Below are 18,122 nucleotides of genomic sequence, written 5' to 3' on the forward strand. Positions count from 1 at the left end.
TTGAGATCTCTTTGTACCAATGATGAAACTTTGCACCTCAACTAATTGGACAAATGGTTCCGTCTATCCTTTTTACAGTATTGGACTGCCAGTCAATATGTAGAAAGTTAAAATCACAACCTTGCGTTTATTGCAAAAGACTGCCATCTCTACAAATGTACTGTGTGCTGAGCCAAGCTGCGCCTAGGTTAGCTGTTGAGCTTCCTGGGCTGTCCAATGCCAGCGCTAAGTACGATAGGGCAGAAAGTTGAGCTCTTCAGTCTTTACTGCATAGCAACAGTTCCTGCTGCCCAGTCTGGGTTTCTTCCACTGTCGGTACACTGATGACTAACCCCTCAGGAGACAGGCTGGGTTCAAACATAGGAGAATGCAGTGCTGGAAATCTTCAAAACACAAATTGTTTGAAACTCAGTAGGTGAGGCAGTACTTATGGAAAGAGATGATAAGCAGACTGTTGAGGCTGAAGCACCTAACTGTCCATGCTGTCGTTCTCTTAACAGTTGTAGGTATGCAGCACTCGGGTGGGAGGAGCGTACAGAGGAAGAGCCACACTTGGTGTGTGAGTTCCTGGAAGTAGGATATAACCATTGGATATAGGAACAGAATTTGGCCATTTGGATCCTCAAGTCTACTCCAGAGTTTCATTGTGGTTGATTCATTTCCTCCTCACTTCATACTCTGGCTAATCAAGCAATAATTAAACCTCTTGTCATATACCCAATGATTTGGTCTCCACAGACACCTGTGGCAATGAATTCCAGTTTCTCCAATTCCTGGCTTAAAAAAATACCTCATCTCTTCTAAATGGACATCTACCCTGAAACATTGTCCTTAATAGTCAAGTCCAAGTTCAACCACTAACTGGCCTATAATTTCATTTCTTCTGCCTCTCTCCCTTAATAAAAAGTACTGTATTGATCCTAAGTGGGAAATTCTTTCATTACAGCAACATTTAAAAACACACTTTTTTGCAGACTTAACAAATAATGAAATACAGAATAATATCCAGTGATAATGTACCAATGCTCAAAATAAAGCAGAGACTATTCTATGATGTGTATTCTGTTGTATATGCTTATTGCATTTGGTAGGAAAGATTTCCTGTTAACAATCCTTGTGACAGTAGAGCTGAATGAGTCTGTTTGAAAGGGGGTACCGTTGCTTTTTCAGTAGGTCATGCAGAGTATGTGCCCAATTGTCCATCATGGATAACAGTTTAGCGACTTCCTTTTCACCACTAACTGATAACCAAACCTTATGGCTCTTCTGGAGGGAGTGAGGGCTGTCTTCAGAAAACTCAGTCTCTTCCTGATGTACTTCTCTCGCCCTCCTCCCGTCCCCTGCTTCCTCAATTCTCTCACTATTTCCCAAGCAGATCAGGAAAACTGCTCAGCCAAGCTTTCCCTGGGTTTGACCACACTAATGGGCAACCCTCTGGCCTTCACATCTGTAGTCGCCTCTTCTACTGTCTGATATGGTTGCGTCCCATCTTCATAAAACAGTCACAGTTTACCAGGGTACAGAGTCTGGAATCTAATCTTTCCTTGCTTTAATAGTCGTTTTACTTCAGAATATTCCTTATGTTTCTGCAGGACCACTGGGGGTAATCTTGATCGAAATATATTAATTTCCAGTTCAAAAACATCCTCTCCTTTTCCCAGGCCCTTCGTAGAATCTCCACCTTGGTATCCTATCTATCGCCGCTGCTGGGCTTTAAATGTGCAGTCCCTCATGCATGCAGTTGTAATTTAAATTGCAGTGTTTAAGAGCAGCGACTTGAAAGTTTTACTATCAGCAGCAGATGTAATGTGTGGCGGCAGGGAGTTCCAAACTGGAATGGAACTAGGGTACAGTGAATAGCAGTAGCAGTCCTTGTTGGTCTGGATGGTCTTGTAGTTCAGGGATTGGTTTTGTAGGGTTGCTGGTTACACAAAAGGTGACTAATGTTGGATAGAGTTAATGAGTTTCCTTGTAAATTGTTGTAAGCCTGGCTATTGTGCGGCATCTTTGGAGAGTATCCCATTTGAGGTCAAGAAGCATATCTGTAACACTGCTGGTCTTTCTATAATCACTGGTTACAAACCTGGCAGCTCTTCTCTGGACTTTCGCAAGGTTATTGATGTGAATGGTTTGGTAGGGATTCCAAATGGCACTACAGTATTCAAGTCTTGGACAGACAAGAGTTTTATAAGCAATTTCTTTTGTGATTTTTTGAGCAATTCCAAAAGTTATACCGTAGAAGGCCAAGGATTTTGTTGGAAGTAGAAATGGTTTGGTTGATGTGTTTTACCCAGCTAAGGTTATCTGACAGTTCAATGCCCAAGTAGGGGTGATGTTTTACTTCCTGGAGTGCGTTTCCCATGAAGTACTGATGATGGTAAAAAAATTTCTTGTGGGTCATTCTCATAATGTAGCACTTTGAGATGTTAAATTTCATCCACCAGGAGGACTCCCACTTGCTCAGCGAGTTCATGTTTTGTTGAAGGGTATTGCAGTCATTTGGAGAATTTATGGGTCTGTACAGAATCAGGTCATCTGCAAACAGTCTAACTTCAGATGTAACACAAGTTGGAAGGTATTTTTATAGGTTAAAAAAACTAGTGGGCCCAAGGCAGTGCCCTGTGGTACTCCTGAAAACACTGGACAGCTGGATGAGGATTGCCTGACGATTAATACCTTCTGGTGCCGTTTAGTTAGAAAGCTTTCGATCCAATCCTTGGTAGAGCCTCGGATGCCAAGATGGTCAAGTTTAGCTAACAGGCGTTGATGTACAGTATCAAAAGCTTTACTAAAATCCATTATGCAAAGGTCAACTTGAGTTTTTTGCATCCAGAATCTGGGCTGGATCATTATTCTTTCTTTATCAATCTTTTTATTAATTTAAAAAGGTACATATATATAAACAAGAAGAGAATTATCTTAAATAACTATATTGATAACAATTCATATAAAAGGTAAAATAAACATCAAGATCATATATAGTATTAATCTAATAGTATATAATAAAATAAGATCAATTTTCTTATCATTCCATGAAAAGAAGAAAAATAAAGAAACTTTTATAATTTTATATACATAAAAAACCCCCACTAAACAAGAAAAAGAGAGGAAATAAAAGACTGGGCAGCCCATACTGAGAGTAAAAGCAAGAAAACAGAAACTTTCTGATCAAATCCAATGTTTCGAAAAGGTTACTGGAAGAGCAATAAATCAAACCATATGAAAATATTGAATAAAAGGTCGCCAGGTTTCTTCAAATTTAGAGGATGCATCAAATGTCCGACTTCTTATTTTCTCAAGTTGGACAGGACATAATGGAGGTAAGCCAATAAATAGTAGTAGGTGGATTAGAATCCTTCCATTTAAGCAAAATGGCTCTCCTAGCCAATAAAGTTGTAAAAGCTATCGTCCATTGAGCAGAAACAGGAATATATCCTGCTTCCGGTGGAATGATCCCAAAAATTGCTGTAAATAAATTCGGTTGTAGGTCCAAATTAAAGACTTTTGATAAAGTTTTAAAGACATCTTTACAAAAATTATCTATCTTGATACAAGACCAAAAGATACGTGTCAAAGTAGCCACCTCAATATTACATTTGTCGCAAATAGGATTAATATTGGGAAAGATACGGGCTAATTTATTCTTTGATGTATGTGCCCAGTGTACTACCTTGAACCGTATCAAGGAATGACGGGCACAAATAGATGAAGTATTTACCAAATGAAGAACTTTATCCCATTGATTATCTGAAAGCGACTCTCGGAATTCCAATTCCCATGCATCTTCAATTTTATCGTTAGATACCATTCACAAATTCAATAACCATTTATAAATTATACCTATCAGTCCTTTTTGAAATGGTTTAACCTGAAAAAGAGTATCTATCATATTGGGTAAATAAGCAGATGGAAAATTTGGAAGAAAACTACATAAAAAATCATTAATTTGTAAATATCTAAAAAAGTGTGCATTAGATGAGTCATATTTGTCCACTAACTGAAACCAAGTTCTTAATGTATGTTTAATAATGGGACTGAGGTTTGGACTACCAATCTTAGAAAGCAAAAAAGGAAGAGGAGCTCCCAGTAAAGAGGTCAAAGAATACCCCTTTATCCAGTTTTTCTCCAAATCCACCCAAAGGACAGTCATGTATTTCTGAATAATGAATCCAAAGCAAAATATATTGAATATTAATTGCCCAGTCATACATTCTAAATTTTGGCAAAGCCATACCATCATGCTTTTTTAACTTCTGCAATTGAGGTTTACTCAATCTAGGATTTTTATTATTCCAAATAAAAGGTAAAATTTTAGCGTCTATTCTATCAAAAAAGAGTTTAGGGACAAAGGAAGGGATTGTTTGGAATACATATAAGAACTTAAGTAACACTATTATTTAAATAGCATTAATTCGACCAATTGATGATAATGTCATAGGAGACCATTTAGAAAGTATTTATTGTGTGTATTCAATTAATGGAAGGAAGTTATATTTATACAGGTTCTTAAAATTTTTGGTAATTTTAATACCAACATAAGTAAAGTTATTTTTTGCAGTGCTAAAAGGAATTTGATCATAGTGATCCAAGTAGTTATTAATTGGAAATAACTCACTATAAAGAGCAGGGGCCAGCTTAGCCCCACACCGGGAACAGGCTGTGGGTTTTGTTGACGATTTAAGAAGGTTGGCCTCCGCCAGCACTGGTCCTGAGGCTGGTGCCACACCAGTGTGAACGGAACAGTAAGGATGAGGATGTTTCTGGTAGTGGAGTGAGGGTGAGCAATGGGACAATGAGGATGTTTCTGGTAGTGGAGTGAGCATGAGGAACGGGATAGTGAGGATGAGGATGTTTCCGGAAGTGGAGTGACGGTGAGGAACAGGACAGTGAGGATGAGAATGTTTCTGGTAGTGGAGTGAGGGTGAGGAACAGGACAGTGAGGATGAGGATGTTTCCGGTAGTCGAGTAGGGGTGAGGAACGGGACAGTGAGGATGAGGATGTTTCCGGTAGTGGAGTGAGGGTGAGGAATGGGACAGTGACGATGAGGATGATTCCGGTAGTGGAGTGAGTGTGAGGACTGGGACAGTGAGAATGAGGATGTTTCTGGTTGTGGTGTGAGGGTGAGGAATGGGACAGTGAGGATGAGGATGTTTCTGGTTGTGGAGTGAGGGTGAAGAACGGGACACTGAGGATGAGGATGATTCTGGTAGTGGAGTTGGTATGAGGAATGGGACAGTGAGGATGAGGATGTTTCTGGTTGTGGAGTGAGGGTGAAGAACGGGACACTGAGGATGAGGATGATTCTGGTAGTGGAGTTGGTGTGAGGAATGGGACAGTGAGGATGAGGATGTTTCCGGTAGTGGAGTTGGTATGAGGAATGGGACAGTGAGGATGAGGATGTTTCTGGTTCTGGTGTGAGGGTGAGGAACGGGAAAGTGAGAATGAGGATGTTTCTGGTTGTGGTGTGAGGGTGAGGAACGAGACAGTGAGGATGAGGATGTTCCCGGTAGTGGAGTGAGGGTGAGGAACGAGACAGTGAGGATGAGAATGTTTCCGGTTGTGGAGTGAGGATGTGGGAACAGGACAGTGAGGACGAGGAAGTTTCTGATTGTGGAGTGAGCATGAGGAATGGGACAGTGAGGATGAGGATGTTTCCGGTAGTGGAGTGAGGGTGAAGAACGGGACACTGAGGATGAGGATGATTCTTGTAGTGGAGTGAGTAAGAGGAATGAGACAGTGAGGATGAGGATGTTTCTGGTTGTGAGAGGGTGAGGAACGGGAAAGTGAGGATGAGGATATTTCCAGGAGTGGAGTGAGGGTGAGGAACGGGACAGTGAGGATGAGGATGTTTACGGTAGTGGAGTGAGGGTGAGGAACGGGACAGTGAAGATGAGGATGTTTCCAGTAGTGGAGTGAGGGTGAGGAACGGGACAGTGAGGATGAGGATGTTTCCGGTAGTGGAGTGAGGGTGAGGAACGGGACAGTGAGGATGAGGATGTTTCCGGTAGTGGAGTGAGGGTGAGGAATGGGACAATGACGATGAGGATGTTTCCGGTAGTGGAGTGAGGGTGAGGAACGGGACAGTGAGGATGAGGAAGTTTCTGGTACTGGAGTGAGCGTGAGGAAGGGGACAGTGAGGATGAGGATGTTTCCGGTAGTGGAGTGAGGGTGAGGAACGGGATAGTGAGGATGAGGATGTTTCCGGTAGTGGAGTGAGCATGAGGAATGGGACAGTGAGGATGAGGATGTTTCCGGTAGTGGAGTGAGGGTGAGGAACGGGACACTGAGGATGAGGATGATTCTTGTAGTGGAGTGAGTAAGAGGAATGAGACAGTGAGGATGAGGATGTTTCTGGTTGTGGTGAGAGGGTGAGAAACGGGAAGTGAGGATGAGGATATTTCCAGGAGTGGAGTGATGGTGAGGAACGGGACAGTGACGATGAGGATGTTTACGGTAGTGGAGTGAGTGTGAGGAATGGGACAGTGAGGATGAGGATATTTCCAGGAGTGGAGTGAGGGTGAGGAACGGGACAGTGAGGATGAGGATGTTTCCGGTAGTGGAGTGAGGGTGAGGAACGGGACACTGAGGATGAGGATGATTCTTGTAGTGGAGTGAGTAAGAGGAATGAGACAGTGACGATGAGGACGATTACGGTAGTGGAGTGAGTGTGAGGAATGGGACAGTGAGAATGAGGATGTTTCCGGTAGTGGAGTGAGGGTGAGGAACGAGACAGTGAGGATGAGAATGTTTCCGGTAGTGGAGTGAGGATGTGGGAACAGGACAGTGAGGATGAGGATGTTTCCGGTAGTGGAGTGAGGGTGAAGAACGGGACACTGAGGATGAGGATGATTCTTGTAGTGGAGTGAGTAAGAGGAATGAGACAGTGAGGATGAGGATGTTTCTGGTTGTGAGAGGGTGAGGAACGGGAAAGTGAGGATGAGGATATTTCCAGGAGTGGAGTGAGGGTGAGGAACGGGACAGTGAAGATGAGGATGTTTCCAGTAGTGGAGTGAGGGTGAGGAACGGGACAGTGAGGATGAGGATGTTTCCGGTAGTGGAGTGAGGGTGAGGAACGGGACAGTGAGGATGAGGATGTTTCCGGTAGTGGAGTGAGGGTGAGGAATGGGACAATGACGATGAGGATGTTTCCGGTAGTGGAGTGAGGGTGAGGAACGGGACAGTGAGGATGAGAATGTTTCCGGTCGTGGAGTGAGGATGTGGGAACAGGACAGTGAGGATGAGGATGTTTCCGATAGTGGAGTGAGCGTGAGGAAGGGGACAGTGAGGATGAGGATGTTTCCGGTAGTGGAGTGAGGGTGAGGAACGGGATAGTGAGGATGAGGATGTTTCCGGTAGTGGAGTGAGCATGAGGAATGGGACAGTGAGGATGAGGATGTTTCCGGTAGTGGAGTGAGGGTGAGGAACGGGACACTGAGGATGAGGATGATTCTTGTAGTGGAGTGAGTAAGAGGAATGAGACAGTGAGGATGAGGATGTTTCTGGTTGTGGTGAGAGGGTGAGAAACGGGAAGTGAGGATGAGGATATTTCCAGGAGTGGAGTGATGGTGAGGAACGGGACAGTGACGATGAGGATGTTTACGGTAGTGGAGTGAGGGTGAGGAAAGGGATAGTGAGGATGAGGATATTTCCAGGAGTGGAGTGAGTGTGAGGAACGAGACAGTGAGGATGAGAATGTTTCCGGTAGTGGAGTGAGGGTGAGGAACGGGACAGTGAGGATGAGGATGTTTCCAGTAGTGGAGTGAGTGTGAGGAACGGGACAGTGAGGATGAGAATGTTTCCGGTAGTGGAGTGAGGGTGAGGAACGGGACAGTGAGGATGAGGATGTTTCCAGTAGTGGAGTGAGTGTGAGGAACGGGACAGTGAGGATGAGGATGTTTCTGGTAGTGGAGTGATGGTCAGGAACAAGTCAGTGAGGATGAGGATGTTTCCGGTAGTGGAGTGAGGGTGTGGAACGGGACAGTGAGGGTGAGGATGTTTCCGGTAGTGGAGTGATGGTCAGGAACAAGTCAGTGAGGATGAGGATGTTTCCGGTAGTGGAGTGAGGGTGTGGAACGGGACAGTGAGGGTGAGGATGTTTCCGGTAGTGGAGTGAGGGTGAGGAACGGGACAGTGAGGGTGAGGATGTTTCCGGTGGTGGAGTGAGCATGGAAGCAGTTGACGGGCCTGGTCGTGCATGAGCCGCAGATGAAGGTCATCCTTTTGGCTTGTGGCGATGATGTCCTCACCAATCCTGAGTATGCGAGACTGCCAGAGTCAACTGGGGAAAATCTTCTGGTCTTTTGGTCAGTGGGGTTTGGACTCCCTGCCAGAGGAGCTGAGACCATTTGTGTGGAGCCCCAGCCACCGCCTCTCTCTGATGGCCTACCCAAGCTGCACTGTGGAGATGTGGCTGGTGAACTGGCAGGACTTAGAGACAAAGGTCTCTGCCAGGCTGGGATGCTGGTCAGGTCTATTCCACGCAATCAACGTACTGGGTCAGGACGTTGGTCATTAACCAGTTAGTAGCCTCCTTGCTTTGGTATCGGCTGGTCACTTTAGTCCCGACCACTGTATTTATTACCAGTACCCAGAGGAAGTTGGTGGAATTCTGGGGCACCAGGAGGCATTGGGTCTCTGCTACGGCCCTGAGCATTCCGATCGCTGAGGGACATTAGTCACTGGTGTACGTAGGTACCCAGCTGATGGCTCTCCACCTCAGGACCCTGCGGTGATACGTGTACACTGAGCACCCTCCGAGGTGCCACGTTCTGGCGCCTCTCTCTTCGCCAGGAGCACTACCTACAAGAGGGTACACAGCTCCCGGCAGTGAAGGTCAGCTGCACCACTATGAGAGAGCTACTGCAAATCTGGGTGAGTATGGTCTCCCGTGCCTGCAGGGAATGGCACATGGGCTGCAGGAGAGGTCTCTTCCCATCCTGATGTGCTGAGGGGGGAGCACCACACTGTGGGAGAGTACTCACGTTTTGAAGCGTTCATCCCTGCCTGACTACTCTTGCCCCCTTGTAAATGTGAAGAGCGTCAGCATGTAGGACAAGGTGGGGTGTATCTAGCTGCAACACCCAGCTGTTTTAGTTTTTGAGATATAGCACGGCCACAGCACCTTCCAGCCTAATGAGCCCCGGCTGCCCATTTACACCCATTTACACCCACTACTAACCAGTCTTCTGATTGTGGGAGGAAACCAGTTCACATGGTCATAGGGAGAGCTTATAAACTCCTTTCAGGCAGTATTTCGAATTGAACCTGGGTTACTGGCAGTGTAATAACCATATGCTAACTGCTAAACGAACATGCTTGTCCAGCTGTGTCCCACTTCCTCTTCCTCTTGCACAGTAAAATCACAACTGCTGATGAGTTGTAAGAGGTGCTGCTGACTTGACACATGATCTTTGAGTCATACAAAAATCACCCACAGCACATGAGAAATATTCCTTACCCTTGCTCTAGATGGGAATCTTATTGCAACATAAGATTCTGTGGGAGCTTGGATGTTGGACACTAAGAGGACGGTAATTGTCAATCTCGACCAGACTCAGAATAGGAATCTATGTGTCCATCGATCTCCGTAACTTCAGCCATCTCCAACAGGATGCTGCACAAAACACGTCTCTCCTTCACCACCCCCCAGATTTTCTGTACAGATTGCTCCCTTGTTCGCTCGTCCTTTCCCATTTAACCCTGCAAATGGGACAAGTGCTACACCTGCCCCTTCACCTCCTCCCTCACCACCATTCTGGGCCACAAACAGTCCCTCCAGGTGAGACTGCTGGGGTCACCGACTATCTAATGTGGCCTCTGTATTGTTGAGTAACTGTTGAGTATCTAATGTGGGTATCTAATTGTTGGGTTTCTAATGTGGCCTCTGTGTTGTTGAGTAACTGCGCTCTGACCACCACCAAAGGCAGGATCTCCCAGTGGCCACCCATTTCAACTTGACTTCCCATTCCCATTCCATCTATCGACAGCCTCCTCTACTACCATGACACCACACTCAGGGTGCAGGAGCAACACCTTATATTTCATCTGGGTAGCCTCTAACCTGATGGCATGAGCATTGATTTATCCTCTTCCGGTCATTTCTACTCCCTTCTCCTTCCCTTTTACAATTCCCCTTTCACTCCTTCTCTTCTCCTTGCCTGCCCATCACCTCTCTATCATTCCCTTCCTCCTTACTTCCATGCTCCAATCTCCTCTCCCTTCACATTCCCTCTTCATCAGCCACCTTTTCCACCCACCACCTCCCAGCTTCTTACTTCATCTCCCCGTCCCAAACCTACCCACCCACCTTCCCCTTACCTGGCCACCACCAGCTTGTGCTCCTTCCTTATCTCCCACCTTCTTATTCAGGATTCTTTCACCTTCCTTTCCAGTCCTGAAGAAGGGTTTCAGCCAAAAACACCATAGACACTGCCTGACCTGCTGAGTTCCTCCAGCATTTTGTGTGTTGCTCAGATTTCCAGCATCTGCAGAATCTCTAATGCAGCTGAGAAACAAGTTAAGATTTTCCTAAAATTCACAGCAATACCAAAAATGCAGATCAGGGGCTAGAAAAAACCAGGAGGCCCAACCGTACATCAGTACTGTCCCTCTCCGCAGAGTGACCCTCCCTCAGTACTGTCCCTCTCCACAGTGTGACCCTCCCTCAGTACTGTCCCTCTCCGCAGTGACCCTCCCTCAGTACTGTCCCTCTCCACAGGGTGACCATCCCTCAGTGCTGTCTCTCTCCGCAGAGTGACCCTCCCTCAGTACTGTCCCTCTCCGCAGAGTAACCCTCCCTCAGTACTGTCCCTCTCCGCAGAGTGACCCTCCCTCAGTACTGTCCCTCTCCACAGTGTGACCCTCCCTCAGTACTGTCCCTCTCCGCAGTGACCCTCCCTCAGTACTGTCCCTCTCCGCAGGGTGACCATCCCTCAGTACTGTCCCTCTCCACAGGGTGACCATCCCTCAGTACTGTCTCTCTCTGCAGAGTGACCATCACTCAGTACTGTCCCTCTCCGCAGAGTGACCCTCCCTCAGTACTGTCCCTCTCCACAGGGTGACCATCCCTCAGTACTGTCTCTCTCTGCAGAGTGACCCTCCCTCAGTACTGTCCCTCTCCACAGGGTGACCATCCCTCAGTACTGTCTCTCTCTGCAGAGTGACCATCACTCAGTACTGTCCCTCTCCGCAGAGTGACCCTCCCTCAGTACTGTCCCTCTCCACAGGGTGACCATCCCTCAGTGCTGTCTCTCTCCGCAGAGTGACCCTCCATCAGTACTGTCCCTCTCCGCAGAGTGACCCTCCCTCAGTACTGTCCCTCTCCGCAGAGTGACCCTCCCTCAGTACTGTCCCTCTCCGCAGAGTGACCCTCCCTCAGTGCTGTCCCTCTCCGCAGTGACCCTCCGTCAGTACTGTCCCTCTCCACAGAGTGACCCTCCGTCAGTACTGTCCCTCTCCGCAGAGTGACCCTCCCTCAGTGCTGTCCCTCTCCGCAGAGTGACCCTCCCTCAGTACTGTCCCTCTCCGCAGAGTGACCCTCCCTCAGTGCCGTCCCTCTCCGCAGTGACCCTCCGTCAGTACCGTCCCTCTCCGCAGAGTGACCCTCCCTCAGTGCTGTCCCTCTCTGCAGGGTGACCCTCCGTCAGTACTGTCCCTCTCCACAGGGTGTCCCTCCCTCAGTACTGTCTCTCTCCGCAGAGTGACCCTCCGTCAGTACTGTCCCTCTCCGCAGAGTGACCCTCCCTCAGTACTGTCCCTCTCCGCAGAGTGACCCTCCCTCAGTACTGTCCCTCTCCGCAGAGTGACCCTCCCTCAGTGCTGTCCCTCTCCGCAGTGACCCTCCGTCAGTACTGTCCCTCTCCACAGAGTGACCCTCCGTCAGTACTGTCCCTCTCCGCAGAGTGACCCTCCCTCAGTGCTGTCCCTCTCCGCAGAGTGACCCTCCCTCAGTGCTGTCCCTCTCCGCAGAGTGACCCTCCCTCAGTGCCGTCCCTCTCCGCAGTGACCCTCCGTCAGTACCGTCCCTCTCCGCAGAGTGACCCTCCCTCAGTGCTGTCCCTCTCTGCAGGGTGACCCTCCGTCAGTACTGTCCCTCTCCACAGGGTGTCCCTCCCTCAGTACTGTCCCTCTCCGCAGAGTGACCCTCCCTCAGTACTGTCCCTCTCCGCAGTGACTCTCCGTCAGTACTGTCCCTCTCCGCAGAGTGACCCTCCCTCAGTGCTGTCCCTCTCTGCAGGGTGACCCTCCGTCAGTACTGTCCCTCTCCGCAGTGACCCTCCCTCAGTGCTGTCCCTCTCTGCAGAGTGACCCTCCCTCAGTGCTGTCCCTCTCTGCAGAGTGACCCTCCGTCAGTACTGTCCCTCTCCGCAGTGACCCTCCGTCAGTACCGTCCCTCTCCGCAGTGACCCTCCGTCAGTACCGTCCCTCTCCGCAGAGTGACCCTCCCTCAGTGCCGTCCCTCTCCGCAGTGACCCTCCGTCAGTACCGTCCCTCTCCGCAGAGTGACCCTCCCTCAGTGCTGTCCCTCTCTGCAGGGTGACCCTCCGTCAGTACTGTCCCTCTCCACAGGGTGTCCCTCACTTAGTATTGTCCCTCTCTGCAGAGTGACCTTCCCTCAGTGCTGTCCCTCTCCGCAGAGTGACCCTCCGTCAGTGCTGTCCCTCTCTGCAGAGTGACCCTCCCTCAGTAGCACAGGTTTTTTTTCAAAATTACAAAAGTTTATTTACACAACAAATATACAAAGTACACACATTCAGTATTTACAAGATTAAGATATGATTACTACTGTCTATAAAACAGTCAATTCCCTGGGGGTAATTCCCTACCGCTCCAGGAGATCCCCCACTGTATCCATTGTGACCATGTTCTCCCTGTCCAAGGACAGCCTGGCACGAACATTTCCTCGGAAGAGGGGCAGGCAGTCAGCCCGGGCAGAGCCCTCCACGTTCCGCCAACTCGACCCGTGAATGGCCATCTGAGCCGGGCCCAGGAGCAAGCCCACCAGTAGATCCTCCTCGCGACCTACCCCCCCCCCCCCCCGTACTGGGTGCCCGCGTACGAGGAGCGCAGGGCTGAAGTGATCCAGAACCTGAGCAGCATCCCCTTCAGACACTCAGACTGGGACTGCAACCTCTCACCCTCCATACAAGCGAGGTACACTGACTCCCTCCACCCCTCCGGCCACAGAATGGACAGGGGATGGGGGGGGGGTGCCAGTGAACCTGTTGCATGGTACAGCCCAACGCGACCTTCCATCACAGGTCCCCCATGAGCTGCCAACAGGGTACGCACACACAGTGACCGACCGGCGTCCACGATCGGAAGACTCAAGACTGCAGCAGAGACCCACTGCATTCTATTGCCCTGGAAGAAGTCTACCAGTCTCTTCTGGATCCCGGAGACTGGGTGGCACTAAAGTAATCAGCCAGTACCATATCATCGAGGCGATCAGCTGCTCTATAACCATCACCATTCTGCTGTATGAAATTGCACAAAGGAGGCCTGACCAGCGTCCCAGCCAGGCAGAGATCTTTGTCTTCAAATCCTGCCAGTTCGCCGGCCAGGTCTCCTCTGTTGAGTTTGAGGTAGATCCCCAAGTAGATGTGTGGTGCTCTACACACAGGGTCTCAACCTCTCCACTGACCCACCAGGAGCCCACACACTTTTCCCAACTGAACCTTGCAGAGGATATGGCTGAGAAGATACGCTGGCAGTTTCACATCCTCTACAAGTCATCAGGGTTGGCGAACATGAGGAGGATGTCATCGGATCAAGTTGAAAGGACGACCTCCATGTCTGGTTTGCGTTTGAGCAGACCCATTAACCTCTCACAGAGAAGGCACACAAATGGAGTACAACTGCTCCGACATGGGACACCCCGATGCAACCCCTCCAAAGCACAAGGGGCACTGTCTGGGGACTTATTAACCTTCATGAAGTACTCCACAGCAGTGTACAACATTTGAATGCAGGCTACAAAATGTGGCCCGAGCCCAAACACTTGCAGAAGCCCAAGAAGTTGTTTGTGGTCCACCCTGTCAAACGCTTTCTCTTGGTCAAGGGAGAGAAAGGTGACTGACAGACCAGCCTCATGGCACAGGTAGATCAGATTCTGGACGAGATGGATATTGAAGCAACACACACAAAATGCTGGTGGAACGCAGCAGGCCAGGTAGCATCTATAGGGAGAAGCACTGTCAATGTTTTGGGCTGAGACCCTTCGTCCTGACTGCAGCATTTTGTGTGTGTTGCTTGAATTTCCAGCATCTGCAGATTTCCTTGTGTTTGTGAGATGGATATTGTCCTGGATGGACCACTCTGGGACTATGTAGGACTGATCAGGGTGGATCACTTCACCCAGATGATAGGACATTGCCCGGGCAAAGATTTTAACCTCCACACTGAAGAGAGATACTGAGCTCCAATTCCTCAGGCAACAGAGATTCCTTTTCTTTGGCAGGAGGGCTACAACTGCTCTGCACTGTGTGAGGCATCTTACAAGTTGCTGGGCTTCCCCTCAGTACCCTTGCATAATGAACCCCTAGAATGTCCCTGAAGGCCTAGAAATATTAAACAGTCGACCCATCTCTTCCCGGGGACTTGTCTCTCTGCTGCTGGTTGGAGTCTGCTGATCACTTGGCTGCTCCAAAGTCAATTTCTCTTCACTCCGTCGCCTTGGGCTAAACAATTCAAACACTGGCTTGTTGAGCAGAGGGGAAGGGGTGAGAAATAATTGTTTGCCCAGCTCCACAGATGCTGCCTAATCTGCTGAGATCCTCCAGCATTTTATGTATGTTTCTCAAGATTCTCTCTGGTTATGATTTGCATGAGGCATTACCAACTCGGAGTCGTGGGCATCCTTTTCCTGATTACCTCTGGACGAGCCAGGCGAGGACCATAGACAGGAAAGGCTGATGGTGCCTGATCCAGTGATCATACAACTTTCACACAGCAGAAGTTACTGACAGGAAACCAGAGCAAAGCTCTCGCCTGTCCTACTTCCTGCTACTTTCCCGCTGCTTGCTGTGTTAGAACGCAGAACAGTTCGAGCCCTTTGGCCCGCAATGTTGTGCCGGCCTTTGAATCTAACCCTTCCCTCCCACATAGCCCTCCCATTTTCTATCATCCAGGTGTTTATCTAAATGCCCCTGATTCATCGGCCTCTACCACCCCAGCAGTGCATTCTACACACCACTCTCACCCTTTGACATCCCCCTACACTTTCCTCCAATCACCTTAAAATTATGTCCTTTCGTATGAGCCGTTACCGCTTGGGAGAAAGGCGCTGGCTGTCTACTCCATCTGAAACGTGCTCCCTTCTCATTACGCCCACCAGGTTAGGTATACAAGCCTACAGATCCACACTCAATAATTCAGGAATAATTTCTTCCTCTCTGCCATCAGATTTCTGAATACTCCATGATCTCATTAATACTCCCTTACTGTTCCTCTTTTCCAATGATTATTTATCTACTGCTGTAACTTATCATTGTTTATGCAGTCACAAAACAACACAGGTCAGTGATAATCTGATTCTCAATAACAAGATGAAGTACAAACAAGGGTGATGCACCATCAATAACTCTGAGACATGGGTTAAGGTAGGCTTTTATTGGCTGGAAGAAAGCACAAGCAGCAAGTGACCATCACACAACATCCTGGAGACTGAGGGAGGGTCTGTGTCTCCAATCGCCTTTATACCGGGGTCTGTGGGAGGAGCCACAGGAGCAGTCAGCGGGGGGGGGGGGGGGGGGGGCGTGTCCAGACAGGTATGTGTAGTTCACCACAAAGGGAGAATCTGCAGATGCTAGAATTCAGAGCAACACACAGTAAATGCTGGAGAAACTCAGCGGGCCAGGCAACATCTAGAAAAAGAGTACAGTTGCTGTTTCGGGCCAAAATGTCGACTACTCTTTTGCACAGATGCTGCCTGGCCTGCTGGGTTCCTGCAGTGCAGAGAACATACGGTGTAGGTAGACAGAAAAGTGCGGGGTCACAAAGAGCAAGGTTGTGATGTCAAGTGTCAAACTTACTGTATAAAAGAAACATTCAGTCATCTTACAACAGCTCTCTTTCTATTATCTACAAATGGTCCTGATTAATGTATGAAGTGAAAATGTACACAACACCCACCCCTGTGGAACTATCAGCCAATCTGACTACAGCCCATCAGCCAGTCTTCTATTCATGCCTCTTTTCTTGTTCAGGAGCTCCACGGGCAGCACCTTGGCAGTGTCTGATAGCCTGAGGCAAGAGGGAGCCACTCAATCGCAAGGCTAATGAAGCCGCCTAGTTAACAGATTAATCATGGACAGTTAGTGAATAAAAAGAAACAAAGGGAAATGTTAAAGGCATATAATGCAGTCCAGTTCTACAGCCTGACTACTGGAAACTACAACACACTTTACAGTGCAACAATCGGGGGTCCAACTGTTCGATGAAACAGAATAACTCCTACCTGAGAAGCAACTTAGATCTGCTCCAATTTGCCCGCTGGACAAACACAGCAGATGCCATCTCATTGGCTCTTCACTTATCCCTGGAACATCTATACAGCAAAGATGCACGTATCAGAACGTTCTTTATCAACAACAGCTCAGCATTCCATCAAAACTAATCAATAACCTCCAAGACCTTGGCCTCAAAACTTCTTTGTGTCATTGGATACTCAATTTCCTCAGTTGTTGTGGAAGAAAATCCTGAATAAAGAATTAAAGCAACACACACAAAATGGTGGTGGAATGCAGCAGGCCAGGCAGCATCTATAGGAAGAAGCACAGTCAATGTTTTGGGCTGAGACGCTTCGTCAGGACTAACTGAAAGATGAGATAGTAAGAGATTTGAAAGTGCAAGGGGGGTGGGATGAAGCTGAGAGCTGGAAAGTTGATAGGCAAAAGGGATACAGAGCTGGAGAAGGGAGAGGATCATGGGACGGGAGGCCTTAGGAGAAAGTAAGGGGGCGGGGAGCACCAGAGGGAAATGGCGAGCAGGCAAGGAGTGATTGTGAGAGGGACAGAGAGAGAAAAAAAAGAGAAGGAAAAAGCTGTAGAAAAGCTGTCTCCAGAGATAGAGACAGAAAGATCAAGAAAGGGGAGGGAGGTGTTGGGTGAATTTCAAGATTCAAGAACTTTATTGTCATTCTAACCGTACATCAGCTCTGCAGGGCAGAATGAGACAGTGTTTCCCAGGAGCAGTGCAATCATAACATAACAAACGCAACACTGAATAATAAACATAACAATAAATAGTAAAACACAACAGCCACATGTCAGCTAAAAACAAGTTATAAGTGTCCAGTGCAAGTTAAAAGTATCCAAAGCAGAGTCAGGTAGAGCAACTATTTAGCAGTCTGCCTGCCTGTGGGAGGAAGCTGTTTAGTAGCCTTGTGGTTTTAGTTTTGATGCTCCTGTAACGTTTACCTGATGGCAGAACAACAAACAGTTCATGGAGAGGGTGTGAGGGGTCTTTAATGATGTACCATGTCTTCTGGAGGCCTCGACCCTGAAAGAGGTCTTGGACAGAAGGTAGGGAGACCCCAATAACCTTCTCTGCTCCCTAACCACCCTCTGCAAGGCTTTTTTGTCGGCAGCACTGCAGCTGGAGTACCAGGAGCACTGGAGCACACTCTCAACCATGCCTCTGTAGAATGTAGTTAAGATGTTAGTGGGGAGTGATGCTTGTTTAAGCTTCCACAGAAAGTGCAGTTTCTGCTGGGTCCGTTTCACAATCCCAGTGGTGTTCCTGGACCAGGTGAGATTGTCCGAGATCTGCACCCCAAGGAACTTGATGTTTTCCACTCTCTCCACTGTGGAGCCGCTGATGCTGAGGGGTGTGTGCTCAGGCTGATCATTGACGATCATCTCCTTGGTTTTGGTGACATTAAGCATCAAGTTGTTGTCACTGCACCAGCTCTCTAGGTGTTTGACCTCCTCCCTGTACATTGTTTCATCATTTTTGCTGATGAGCCCCAACACTGTGGTATCTTCAGCAACTTTAATGATCAGGTTCTCCTTGAATCTGGCTGCACTGTCATGTGTTAGCAGTGTAACCAGCAATGGGCTAAGCACACAGCCTTGTGGGCATCCAGTGCTCAGTGTGGTGGAGTCAGAGACGTTCCTGCCAA

This window comes from Hypanus sabinus, chromosome 7, assembly GCF_030144855.1.
Source record: "Hypanus sabinus isolate sHypSab1 chromosome 7, sHypSab1.hap1, whole genome shotgun sequence".
Classification (NCBI taxonomy): Eukaryota; Metazoa; Chordata; class Chondrichthyes; order Myliobatiformes; family Dasyatidae; genus Hypanus; species Hypanus sabinus.